This window comes from Crassostrea angulata, chromosome 6 (genome assembly GCF_025612915.1).
Source record: "Crassostrea angulata isolate pt1a10 chromosome 6, ASM2561291v2, whole genome shotgun sequence".
Taxonomy (NCBI): Eukaryota; Metazoa; Mollusca; class Bivalvia; order Ostreida; family Ostreidae; genus Magallana; species Magallana angulata.
The window spans coordinates 8,614,609-8,627,678 of record NC_069116.1 but is presented as its reverse complement, the minus strand read 5'-3'; the positions used below and the strand labels follow the sequence as shown (position 1 = coordinate 8,627,678).

General features: G+C 33.8%; 1 pseudogene; it reads right to left on the bottom strand.

Annotated features, from left to right (window-relative positions):
• Positions 1-6,269: 6,269 nt before the first annotated feature.
• LOC128186548 (uncharacterized) lies at positions 6,270-9,629 on the bottom strand (annotated as a pseudogene).
• Between the last annotated feature and the right edge of the window lie 3,441 nt (positions 9,630-13,070).

Sequence of the window (13,070 nt, the reverse complement as noted above, 5' to 3'; positions counted from 1 at the left end):
AGCAACTGAATCATACATACATAAAACACTAAAAAAGCATCATCAACCGTCCTCAATTGTTCGATCTAGTTAAAAAAAATATGAAACTAAACAAAAGTGGTTTTAAACATTTTTATAAGTATTGCTATTGGTCTTGAAATTATAACTTGTTCTATTCTTAGACAAGTGATGGAATAATGTATTTCAAATCCTGTAAAGAGACGCCATATACATCTGTATGTGTTAATAATATATTCTTATGCAATTGAGAAAATTTGAGAAAAAGAATTTTGACCTTTTATACAACGTATGGGTAACGTATGACTAATTTCACTACGTATGGGAAATGAACGAATCTGTAGTAAACCTGTTTCAAAAATAAAACGCAAGAAATGGCTTACACGAAAGTACGCTTTGTTTTTTAATTAATCAATACAGTAATCTATACTACTATATTAAAATAATAGACTTGAATTTTTGGTCTTCAATACCGAGAAATCGAAAGAATACTGTCTTTTGTTTTATATATTTTAAACATCATTGGTACTTGAAGATTACCAATTTGTTTTTATTTTTTCTCAGTTAAGCTTCGCTAATTAATAATCAACAAAAAATCCTCAAAAAATCCCGGAAATCACCTGGATTTTTTTGGATTTTACCATCTTGCGCTTGCACAATACATTCACGGTAACGGGATCTTTAGTTTATGTTTTCATAATATCACATCTGCATGAATAAACTCAGAGATGATAATACAAATACGGGTAAATTTTCGTTGGATATTTGCTATATAGTCTGTTCATATATATTAATCATTTCTTATGAGAGAAAGTATACAATAACAAATATACATTTCAACTAGGTACTTACATTTGTCTTCGTGATGATGCAAAAAAGTTACATTAAATTTGTTAGGAGAGTGAAGATAGAATATGGTTTATCGTAAAAATTTAATAATGTCCTACGGACCCAGTTTTACAAAGAAAATACGTGTACGTTGGTGAAAAGGTGTTGAATTCTTCCATTCTATGGATTATAATTTTTAATTGAAAGGTATTTGCAGTCTCAAAACGGTTTGTTGTGATGAATTTGACTGTTCCGGAGCGATGCTGCAATTTTCTGCTACATGTACATTACGAGTATAAGGGAGGCATTCTAACTGTGGTGAGGACCTTTCCCGAGACACGATTAGATTTTTCAAACTAAGAAAATTGTAGTGAAATTAATAGCATTATTGTAGGCTTATCGACGTACCTATTTCGTAAATGTCCGATATGCAATGTCAACCCGTGCACGCACGGGTCAAAATCTAGTTAATATAAATCAGATTTAGAAAAGAGTCCCAGACTTACCCAATATACAATATGTGACACACAAAATAACACGCCAAAACAGATAATTTCTAAAGCATATAGAACGCTGTGCTACAATTCATATACAAAATACAGAATATATCAACATCCAAAATGTTATGATTAAGATTATAAGGGTTTTTTTAAAGCGTTTACACAAGCTTTTTCAGTTTAAAAAGAAAACTCTACCTAACAAACTTCATAAAATTATACATTCAGTTGTCCTATCTTTAAAAGAATGCATTCTTACCCGTTAAGAGCGCATGGAGTTGTAATGCTGATATGAAATGGAGTATTCACTGATATATAAACATCATTATCTCAATAATATTGATCATTAATATAAGTTAGTTATGTACGCCCTTGCTTCGCTGCGAGTATAAACCCCTTTTAGTACTTTCTAGAAGAGAAATGAATATAAACTAATTCAAGTAATGGATGTCATGTCACTGATTCATCAACGCTGAGTTATCATTTCATTTGAAGATATGAAATCTAAAGATCCCAACAATTTATTAAATCGATTAACAGTTTGCCACCTTTGGTAAAAACAATCAATATTAACTCAATACATTTAGTCCTTTCCCATTTTAAAGTATTGTCAAATATCTTCGAAATAGACAAGCATAAAAACATTGATATAAATGTAAAATTGTGTCAGTTATCAGCAATACAACCTCTTCTTCCGAATATTTACAGGCATTGGAATATTTTTATAATAATTAATTTTAAAAATTAGATTTGTTACGTGCAAAAGTATATGATTGTTTTGTAAAACTTTTAGCGATAACCATGGTAAATGTATGCTTTAATGATACTTTTGAACTTGACAAATTAGGTCTGTTTTAACTATACTAGTTTCTCGATCTTAGATAACTGAAGTATGTTTAGCAATTCTAACATTTTGAATTACTTAAAAATAAAATTTGGTGCTGACAGATCCATTCTTATTTTATATGATTTGTATCAAGAAGACAGTGGGGAAAATTTCTGATTTTCAATGTATTAGGGATGTTTGTAATGTACTTGTATCAGTTATTTAATACATCTGGCAAAAGTTGCTTTTAGCTTGATAAGAGTCTTTGATACATATATGTACATGTTCACCCAGGTTCTATGTAAATGGTCCCTGTTCGCGAATGCTTAATACTTCTTTATCACTGGGTTGAGATTAGGGTGTATGCTCTCAAAGCTATAAAAATAATCCATAATTTTCACAATAAAATATCTTATAATGTCTTACATTGATAAGATTATGTTCTAGGGGTTTTCTCAAGAATTTCTCTAACCATAAAGTTGTAGATTATTTTAAGTAAGATCTTTGGGTAGTAGTGACCTGCTTAAAGGAATACTTTTTTGCACATAAAACACGAGTAAGAATAATTATAACTGTATTACAATGTAAAACAAATATTACATGTAGTTACTTTAAATTAAGGCTTAGTAACATTCATTTCTTTTACATTAAGAATAATAATGTCAAAGTTTCGTATGCTTGGTTGTTGAATAATTTACAATCTGTGTTCATTAAAACCAACACCATTACCGGTTTTCAATATCAAATTAATATAAAACTATCCATCCATTCAGGTTACAAGATAAGGCTTACGATAAAGCTCCAGTACTATTGGGAATAAGAGACATATATTAAATTGATTATAAATCAGTACATGAAGAACTGTCACTTAACTTTCAAAATGAGAGGAAGAAAAAAACTAGAAACAAATGATTCTGATTATTTATTTTGTCTTTATTGCTGGTAATCTAAGATATGACAATGAGAAAAAATGCGTAATCTTAAATCTTGTTTGGTTGCGTTAAAGATAAAATTGAATATGAATTTAATTTTAAATACTTTGTCTACTCTTTTGGCGTCTTATGTGTCAATTGCAAAAAAGTAATAATTTCTTATTTTGTGAGAATTAGATTTTTTCAAGAACAAAAGGCCCACAGGCCTTGAGTACCATAGTCCGAAGACCTGTAAGGGAGTCTCATGTTTACATTTTGAACTTCATTATGGAGTCTTAACATTATTCCGAAACTCATATTACATATATGTATCTTTGAATTTCCCAATTTTGGTAAAAGGCTTTATAAACATCATAATCATATTATCCAGTTTATCTCCTGCAATTGTGAAAGTAGAGAAATATATTTTATCTGATTTATTACATTATCACGATGAGGCTGAATCCCAATAACATTTTTTTTTGGGGGGGGGGGGGGTCAACTTTTAAAACTTTACCGTTAGTGATGAAAACAAAGGCCCTGCAGTATTTGAACTCGGGACCTGTCGGTCAGTAGTTCGAAGCTACAACCATTGCACAACAGTGATTGACACTGTCAATGTTGTCATGTTGTCACAACACTTCATGAAAAGTTGAAATCAGGGGGTGTCGAGAATCGTTAATGGATAGTAGAATGAAAAGCCTGCAAGAGCTATTTGATAATTATTTTGGGGGTTTTTTTAATCTAAAAGATGACAATGATTTCAAATTGAATTTATTCTCTTTTTTTCTGAAATTCTCTCACAGTCGAAAAAAAAATGATTAATGCAAACGTACTCGACAAAGTTAACTTTGATGCGTTAGTGAAATCAAAATTGAAAACGATTTCTATCTGCACTGTCATGTAATTATTCTAATACATAGAAATAGAATTTTATGATGATTGTCGTATATCACGCGTTCATAATGGTCATTAAGGTGGTATGGGACACCTCAATGTTGTGACGTACTATTTATCGAAATAAACAATCAAATTATGTGACGCACGTACTAAGTAATTTTATAAATAGTTTCATTCCAAAAATTGTCACCTAAGAGTGTAGTGCAGTGGGTTAGAAGGCTCACTACACAATAAAAGATGAAAAAGAGGGTTCACTATGAATCTGTAAGTCATGAATTCTAATCCCATTGGGAGATTTTAAGTTACTTACCTTTAATAACAATTTTAAACGTATTTTGGGGAAAAATTTGAAAATTCTAGACCGTGAAATATTCTAATTATAATGTACTTTAATCCATATTCCATTCAATGGATCAATTTTATTTCAAGCAAATTCTGAATAAGATGCTTTTGGAATAGTATAAAATGACAAATTCCTTTGTAAATCAAATTCTGACATAATTGGATCATCTTCGCTAGTCCACTTTGCTCCCCATAAACCCTTAGCGGATTTCATTACGAAAACTCGGTGACAAGCTCTGTTTTATGATTGGCTGCAGCTGCGAGTAGCTGCATGATCCAATCGCAGTGCTTGTAAATATATACTTTAAAAGATAACACATGTGTGATCTTTGGTAAAACATTCGGTGCTTTTAACAAGTTGAGACACAAGTTCTCGAGTGCAGTGCTCCCCAACGATGGTTTAACCAGATCGCTTTAAAAACCTATATAGTTTACTTGGATGGATAGTTCTACAAACTTGTCAAGGCTAGCTCGCGTGATAGCATGGGAAGTAAACATGGCGAATGTAGAAGTTGCATAACCCGTTAGTATATACATTCCTGCTTATGGTTATTGCCTTTAAGGGTTCAATAAGATGTGTTTTATTTAATTTCTTTGGTCCGCAATATTAACGACAACGATACCTGGTTTTATGGCATGAAAGCTTTCATATAAATCGGCGAGTTTTTACCTCCTGGTACAGAACAGGGGTCGGCAATCTTATCAATAAACAATAACTAGAGTCAAAATAAGTAAAAACCCAGCCATGAGCTTCGCTCACGAAGTGAGCGAAGCGAACAGGGATGCAATGCGATTTTTCACAAATCTGCTGTCGCGCCGATATTTGCTTTGACCTGGCGACTAAATCAATAACAATAAAGAGAACTAGCGTCAAACAACTTAACTCTGTCCTAAACTTCGGATAATTCAACCCCTAAAGCTCTACATCTACCGAGAAGCCATCTAGTGACGTCACTAATTTCACATTCACCCCGAGACTGCGCGGATTGTAAATAAATATTATTAAATTTAACAGGTTTTTTAAAAAAATTATTGAAGCCTTTAAAACGTCTTTAAAAATCATAAGATGATTTAACACATTAAAATCAAGGACAATGTTGGCTTTGTTTTATTTTAATTTTATATGATTTAAAAATAAAAGGGAGGTAATTAGTGTTGGTGTGCGGGAAATATGAATTTGCTAGAATTGCTGAAGATTCTTTCGAGCTGCTGCCGAGATACATCGTTATGTCGAACCATTTTGCGGCTGCCTTATGATAAATGGTTTATGATTTCTATAATAAGTAATGATTTTTTATATTATCATGATTAATTTATTCATAGTCATGGCAAGCCAAGGATCACAGGAGTTGGCAGTCTTATCAATAAATTAGGAATAAAGTCAAAAAAAAAAAGAGAGAAAGAAATGAAAAGCAAAGCAAGCTCATGAGCAAAGCAAAGAATTTTACCCTTAGGTTTAGATTTATTATGACTTTATTGCTCATTAATTGATAAGGTTGATGACATATGTGATTGACTATTTTATATTTTTGTTTTAGATATACACATTTTCTCCGAGTTTTTAAATGAACAATAACAATCACAGTATGTCTGCGTTGTAAGCATAAATCATAAACTTTGCCATTTAACTGCTGTCTTTTTAGAAATACATATAATGATATACAAAAGACATGATGAATAAATGTCAAATTATGTTTTAACAATGAGAAACACTACTGGCGTGCGACCAGTTCTCTCTGAGTACCATTTCTCGCCAGTACATTGTGACATCATTTTATCAACATATAAAATTATAGACGAAAAATGACGTCACAATGTACTGGCGAGAAATGGTACTCGGCGAGAACTGGTCGCACACCAGTACTGGCGTGTGACCAATTCTCCTCGAGTACCATTTCTCACCAGTTCCTTGCCACACAATTTCATCAACACATATAATAATTATATATGAAAACTGACGTCACAATGTACTGGTGAGAAATAGTACTGGGCAAGAACTGGTCGCATGCCAGCAATGTATATTGTAGACATATATCAATATGCAAATTTCTCACATACACAAAAATATCACACAATCAAAACTAATTTTGATTTTACCCAATACAAGTTGCTCCGATACTCCGAGACTTCTTTGTTAACCTAGGAACGTTTTCCTCTACCCCTCCCTTGACCGCTTCCACGACCCTTTCCTTGACCTCTTCCACGACCCTTTCCTTTCTTTGAACAACTAGTACAAAACCAGGTTGAATTATCTCTAGTAAGAAAACTCTCAGTTCCCTTTAAACCGACACATTTGTAGTGGAACCAACAGTTACACTTGTCGCAAGCAATACTTTCTTCTTGAGTCAATGCTGGATCCATTTGCATTCCAAATTGCATAACTTGCATGTGTAAATTTCACTTTCCTCTGTACATGTATCAACAGTGACTGTTGATTTCTTTGCTGATGCACTGTCCCTCTCACACAGTGCTGGAATTTTAGTTCTCAGTACCTGCTTTTTTCCTTGGAACTGTTCTTTTAAAATTCTTTAAAGCATCAACAAACGAATTTCTCACAAAGTGCTCGGTAAGATCCTGGAAAAGTTCCATAATGAGGGTCAAAAATATCTCATTTTCTATCTCATTATCGTCCACATTTCCGAACAAAGAAATCCATTTCTTTGCTAAGCTATCGTCTGTATCCACTGCATTTCTGCATTTGTTATGGAGATTTTCATGATATAAATGAAAATGATCTGGCGTCAAGTTCTTCTGTACAACAGAATTTAACTGAACAAAAAAATCGTATACAGGGTCACTGACAATGGTGAGTCCTCTAGATGGGTCTTGCTTGAACTCAATCTCTGATATACTGTCCTGATTATTGTTAACATCTTGTTTACTTACTCAGAAGTTTTTGAGGAAAGATTGTTTCTTATATTCAAGTTTACGAATAATTGTGCTTTTCTTTGAAGTCTTCCCAACTTTTCGAAGTACTGACTCATGAATTCTCTTTCCAATTCTTTGGATACAGGCTCCTGCGATATACCGGATTTTTCCTTTCCCCACAGCCGATAAATCTGAAGAAATTTCAATTTTTTCAGTTTCCGTCTGCTTTCTAATAATGGTCTCTGATTTCTTTGAAATTTCTTTGTCCATCAACCAAAACAGAATTTTTGTTGAGAGTTTGTTTTGTTGCTTGTCGACAAGATCTGTTAGAAACAGTGTTTTCAGAGAGGAAATGTGTTTATCACTGGTAACAAATGCATTTAACTTGGAGTACATTTGGGTCCATTGCTGTGGACACTTGGGTGTTTCATTAAAAAGTCCATGGACTTTGAAATACAGAAATTATAATGTTTTCTGAATGAATCTGACTGAAAAAATGTTTCTGTAAAATTTGCCATAAATGGCAGGTGCTCATGCTCTGTGATGAATTTCCCTATCTCCCAAGGCGATTCTAGTTGTTCTTCATCATGGTAAGAAGTTCCTAGGTCGGTCACTATTGTCAATGTAGAAGATGAATTTGGTCCATCATCGGTGTCTTCTGATGCATTAGTATCGGTACTTAAATGGAGACTGTGTTTACTGCAGCAGAGCATGTCCAAGAAATCTGAGAAATGTCTATCATAAAATTCATACACAACGTCTGGATTTTTGGTGTAAGCAGCTTTTCTATTAAGATTGACAATACGCAGTCCATCTGTACTGGTGGCTCTTCCCACTGCTACACCCATCTGTCCAGGTGTAAAAAGGGAGTAGGAGTCGATTTCTACAAATCGAAGTGTCTGTCCTTGTGCTCGATGCACTGTTTGGGCAAATGCTAAAATCAACGGTATCTGTATTCTACATGCCAAAGTTTTCTACTGTCTTGTGTCAAATATATCAAACCTTGTCTCTGTTACATTCATAAGGTGCTCGTTGAAATTTACGATTGGTGGACTTCCTCTCTCCACTTTGTGAACAATTCCTCGCAGTCCATTCACTAAACCATTTCCAATGTTCTTTAACATTATCACTTTTGCTCCCTCCTTTAACAGAAGATTCTTTGGGGCAATATTTCTTCTTAACTGTTTAGTGTCACCTGAAATTAAAAGACTGTAATATGAGCATTTTGTTTTATGATATACATATATAATATTAAGATATTTATAATTATGTAAGTGAACTATCTTTCATATAAATAGTGCACACCAGTTGTTATTAAAAGCATATCATAAAGTAATGATCATTTCCAATGAACATATACACATACATATTTTTGACATACCCTTAAATGTACCTATATTTAAAGTGCTAAAGCAAATATGAATTTGTCAACCCTGTACAAAAATATTGTAAATTACTGATAATTGAAATTTAACACTGATTCATTTATGTTTCAAAACTCTTTCAGTATACCTTCATCTTTTGCTTTAAAGCAGAACATTTCTCCGGGCAACTCCTCCAGGATATTTTCGTTAATAACACAAGTGTCAAAATTAGTCCCAAATAGCTTCGTGACTTCTTCGTCTGGAACTTTGAGTGGCCTGTCTAAACTGCTTAAAAACTGCATGGTTTCTTCTGATGGAGATCCATCACAAAGCTTGTTAACAGCTCTGATCAGCAGAAACTCGCTCTGTCTCACAACCTACGTTAATATGAAAAATTTGTCATGAAATTTTAAAATGCTATTAATACGTGTAGGCTCAACTCTGTGTATTATTCATAGGCTGATACCTCTTTGGTATTGATATGGTGAGGAAAGGCTAAGTAGAATCTACTGCTTTGAAAGCAGTAGCTGTCATCGTCTTCATATTTTAAGTTAGGAACAGGTGGAAGTTGCTTAAAGTCTCCACATCCTATGACCTGCAGTTATAAAAAAAGTTACAAACTTAATGTGACAATTTCATCATCTGCATCAACATAATTACACCTTATAATCTCATAAATTAGCATCAGAGTTATAAATCCTCTATTATGACATAATTAATATCTGATCATTAAATATTATGATTTCTTTCTATTAAGTAATTCCCTTTGTTTATTATACATACTTGAATTCCTCCAAATACAGTGTCAGTCTTCTTTACATGGCGACAAACAAATTCTACCATGTTGAACACTTTAGCAGACAGCATACTTATTTCATCAATTATGTGGCACTGTGTCTGTTGAATTCTTTTTTTTTACCTCTGCAAATTTGTCATCATTGTTCAGAAATTTTTCAAGTTTGTCATGAGTAAACCTGCCATCCATTATTCCAGCCCAATGATGGAGAGTTGTGGATTGGGAACCAAGCTGCAAGCTGGCCATCCCTGTGGTTGGCGTTATGCCAATCACTTTATGAACACTAAGCTCCTTTATCATTTTTCTACAATATAAAATAATCACAGTATTAGTAATTTAATTCCAATCAGCTGTTTGGAATTACACAATACCACACAACATACATGTATATAAGATATTATTCTCATATCTCTTTTACATCTCATTGCTGTTACAATAGTTTAACCACATCTCTCCAAAAAAGAACACTGATCGTTTTACAAAAAAGCATTTAAATTAATATATTGTATGCATATTGCGGGCTAGCACTAAACTTTGAGACCAAAAATGACGGGACGTGTATTTGTCTCCATCATGTTCACCGTGCATGTGAGGACTTCATCATACAGAATGCTGAGATAAGTGCATCAAACACAGACGTCCTTAATAAATTAATGATGAGACTTTTTGAAGCACAAACCCAACAGATCTTTCAAGGTGGAGAGAGAAAACTTATTTTTCCAAATCTTGGCCCTCGTCCCCAAAGAAGTCAGTGTGAAGCCAACCTTACTTTGCCTAGCATGTGTATCCTGATGCAAACAGCACCAGTGTTTACATTTCAATGCGGCACAATGGTGTACAACAATATTGTACGTTGGGTGTGAAACACAAGACACCTGGTTGAAATTCATGAATGTGAAACTGTCTGCTGGATTTCCCATCAAAATTAGCCAAGCAAGCATCAATGGACTGATACATCTTGTTGCAGCACTTCCATTATGTAAAGGTGTGCCTAAAGATGAAAGTTATTTCCCACCCAGCTTTATGGAGGAAACACTATCAAATTCCTTTAGTCCTAACATAACCATAATTATGAGATCAAAAACCTGTAAACAAATTGTTGACTGGCTAGCCAAAAAAAGTATTTGTAAAACCTGCAGTGACTCAATTTATGTCAGAAAGAAAAGAGAGAAGAAACACAAATTTTCTGATTTACATGGAGAAGATGAAAATAAAGAAAACAAAAAAGTCTGTAAAGCTCCAACAAAGACGCGCAAAGCTTCTAACAGTGATGGCAAGTCTTATGCTCACCAGAGTGATGGCAAATCCAACGCTCCACACAGTGATGGCAAATCCAACGCTCCACACAGTGTTGGCAAATCCAACGCTCCAAACAGTGATGGCAAACCCAACACTCCACACAGTGATGAAATTAGTTGCAATAAACCCGAGACAGAGAGCATTGTGTTAGATGAAAGTAATCACGAGGACATGGAAGAAATACTGAATTTTGTTATGAAAACAGATATTCCTGAAAACTTTGTATGTTAGAAAACTGCCGAAAAGGTTTGGATATTCGTCAGAGAAGATGGGATCCAAAAATTATCAGCTTGTGTTTGACTTTATATATATATATATATATATATATATATATATATATATACGCTCACCTCAAGCCTATGATGACATAAGAAAATCCAACTTTCTACAACTCCCCTCCAAACGTCTCCTGCAATACCATAAAAACCCAGTGAAGCAAATTCCAGGATTCAACGAAGCAAATTTAATTTGCATGAAAAAGGAAATGGACAGACAGAAAGTGTCAGAATTTGGTCGACATGGGGGCATCATAATAGATGAAATGACAATTCAGGATGATTTGATCATTACCAAATCTGGTGATACATGGAACTTGGTCGGTTTCATCGATACGGACACGACAAACACCAATATTGAGGTCATCTCTTCTGGAAAGAACAAAATCAGCCTGGCAACACACGCCGTTCAGTTTGTTTTCCATGGATTAACTGGATTCAGGTAAAAATATTCATACAATAAATAATATTACATTACTTAACCTACTTAAAATTAAAAACAACTGTCTTGTAAAATGCAACATAAGTTATAGGCAGATAGACCACATAATTTTATATCTAGTACATGAAAATTGGCAAGTATTACTGACCAGATATGAAAATGACATTACCCATGTATAGATAACACCAGTACCAGGAACCAATTAATTCTTCTTTTCTCACTTCCATGTTTTATAGGTGGCCAGTTGTATATTTTGGGTCTAATCCTGCGACTGCCCACCAGTTATACAACACCTTTTGGAAATGTGTGGACCTATTGGATGATTTGGATGTTACTTATGACAGACGGTGCATCCACAAACCCCTTCTTTGCTACCGTGTTGTTTCCAGGGAATCCCAGCGATTCCAGTTGGGTCTTCCAGGATATTTACTTCCACCAGCATAGGATGTGCTTCATCCAAGATACATGTCTTCAAGAAGATTAGAAACAACATTGAATCTAGCAAGTGTATAGTATGGGAACACTCGGAAGAGTGTTTTAAGTTCAATTTCCAGAATGGATTTTCTATACACAACAAACTTACGGAGGAGCACATCAATTTAACCCCTTCAAGTAAAATAAGGAATGAGCTTGCCATTCAAGTCCTAAATAAGGATATGCTTTACTTAATAAAAACATACCAAGCAACTCTCCACAATCCACAAAACTTGGCATCCGGCATTGAACTTTTGGAAAATACCTCAAAATAAGTTGACATATATTATACCATAAACAAACACATTTCATCGCTACAAGACCCCAAATTTAAACGCTGAATAATATTACTAAATTCTTCACATCTTTGGAAAATGCCATGGACGAGTCCGTCATGCATATTTCGTCGAAAAATCTCATAACTTCTGAGACACGCACTGACATAAACTCTTCCATTGTGGGTTTTGTATCACTGTGTAAATTATTTTTGATAGGACAAAACAGCATCAACCCTGGCTACCTAAACTCAGATATCGTTGAGAATCTGTTTGGACAACAAAGGGGCTTAAGAAATGGAATGAATACAAATCCAACTGTCGCCCAGTATGGGCCTGCAAATACTGCCATAATACTAGGGCAATGTACTGTTTCAAACAAGTCTAACTCTTCAAACAAAGCAAGCTTTTTCACAGCAACAACACCATGCCCACTAAACATCGCCAGAAACAAGTCTCAAAAATCAAAGAGAAGGGGGATTCGTACATGAAACTTTCATGCATACAGGGAACTATATTGACATGTTCTTGTAGGATCATAGGTAAGATGATAAGTGATGTATACTAAATGTACTTAGTAATCATTTTCATGTCATTCACTTGATTGTGACCTGAAAAATAATTAGTAAACAAACTAAACATGATTCAAAATATTTTTGAGGCTTCCAACATATTTTCTATATTGCTTACTCAATGTAAAGGGCATCTGTAGTGCTGTCTTCATAAAAATTCAAAAAATGAAAACTTTTATTTCATTGCCTTATTTTCTTGGTTGAAGTGATGATGTATATATATGTCTTACATGATTGTCTGAAAAAGTTTCAGAATGTCTTTGATCTAAATTCCTTTTCAATTTTAAAATGAAATAATTCACATTAAAATAATATCAATATTTGTTTCAAATATTACAATTTAGATGCCCATCATATTATCATCCAAAATACAAAGAAATTTCGCGGGGAAATGTCAGTAGACT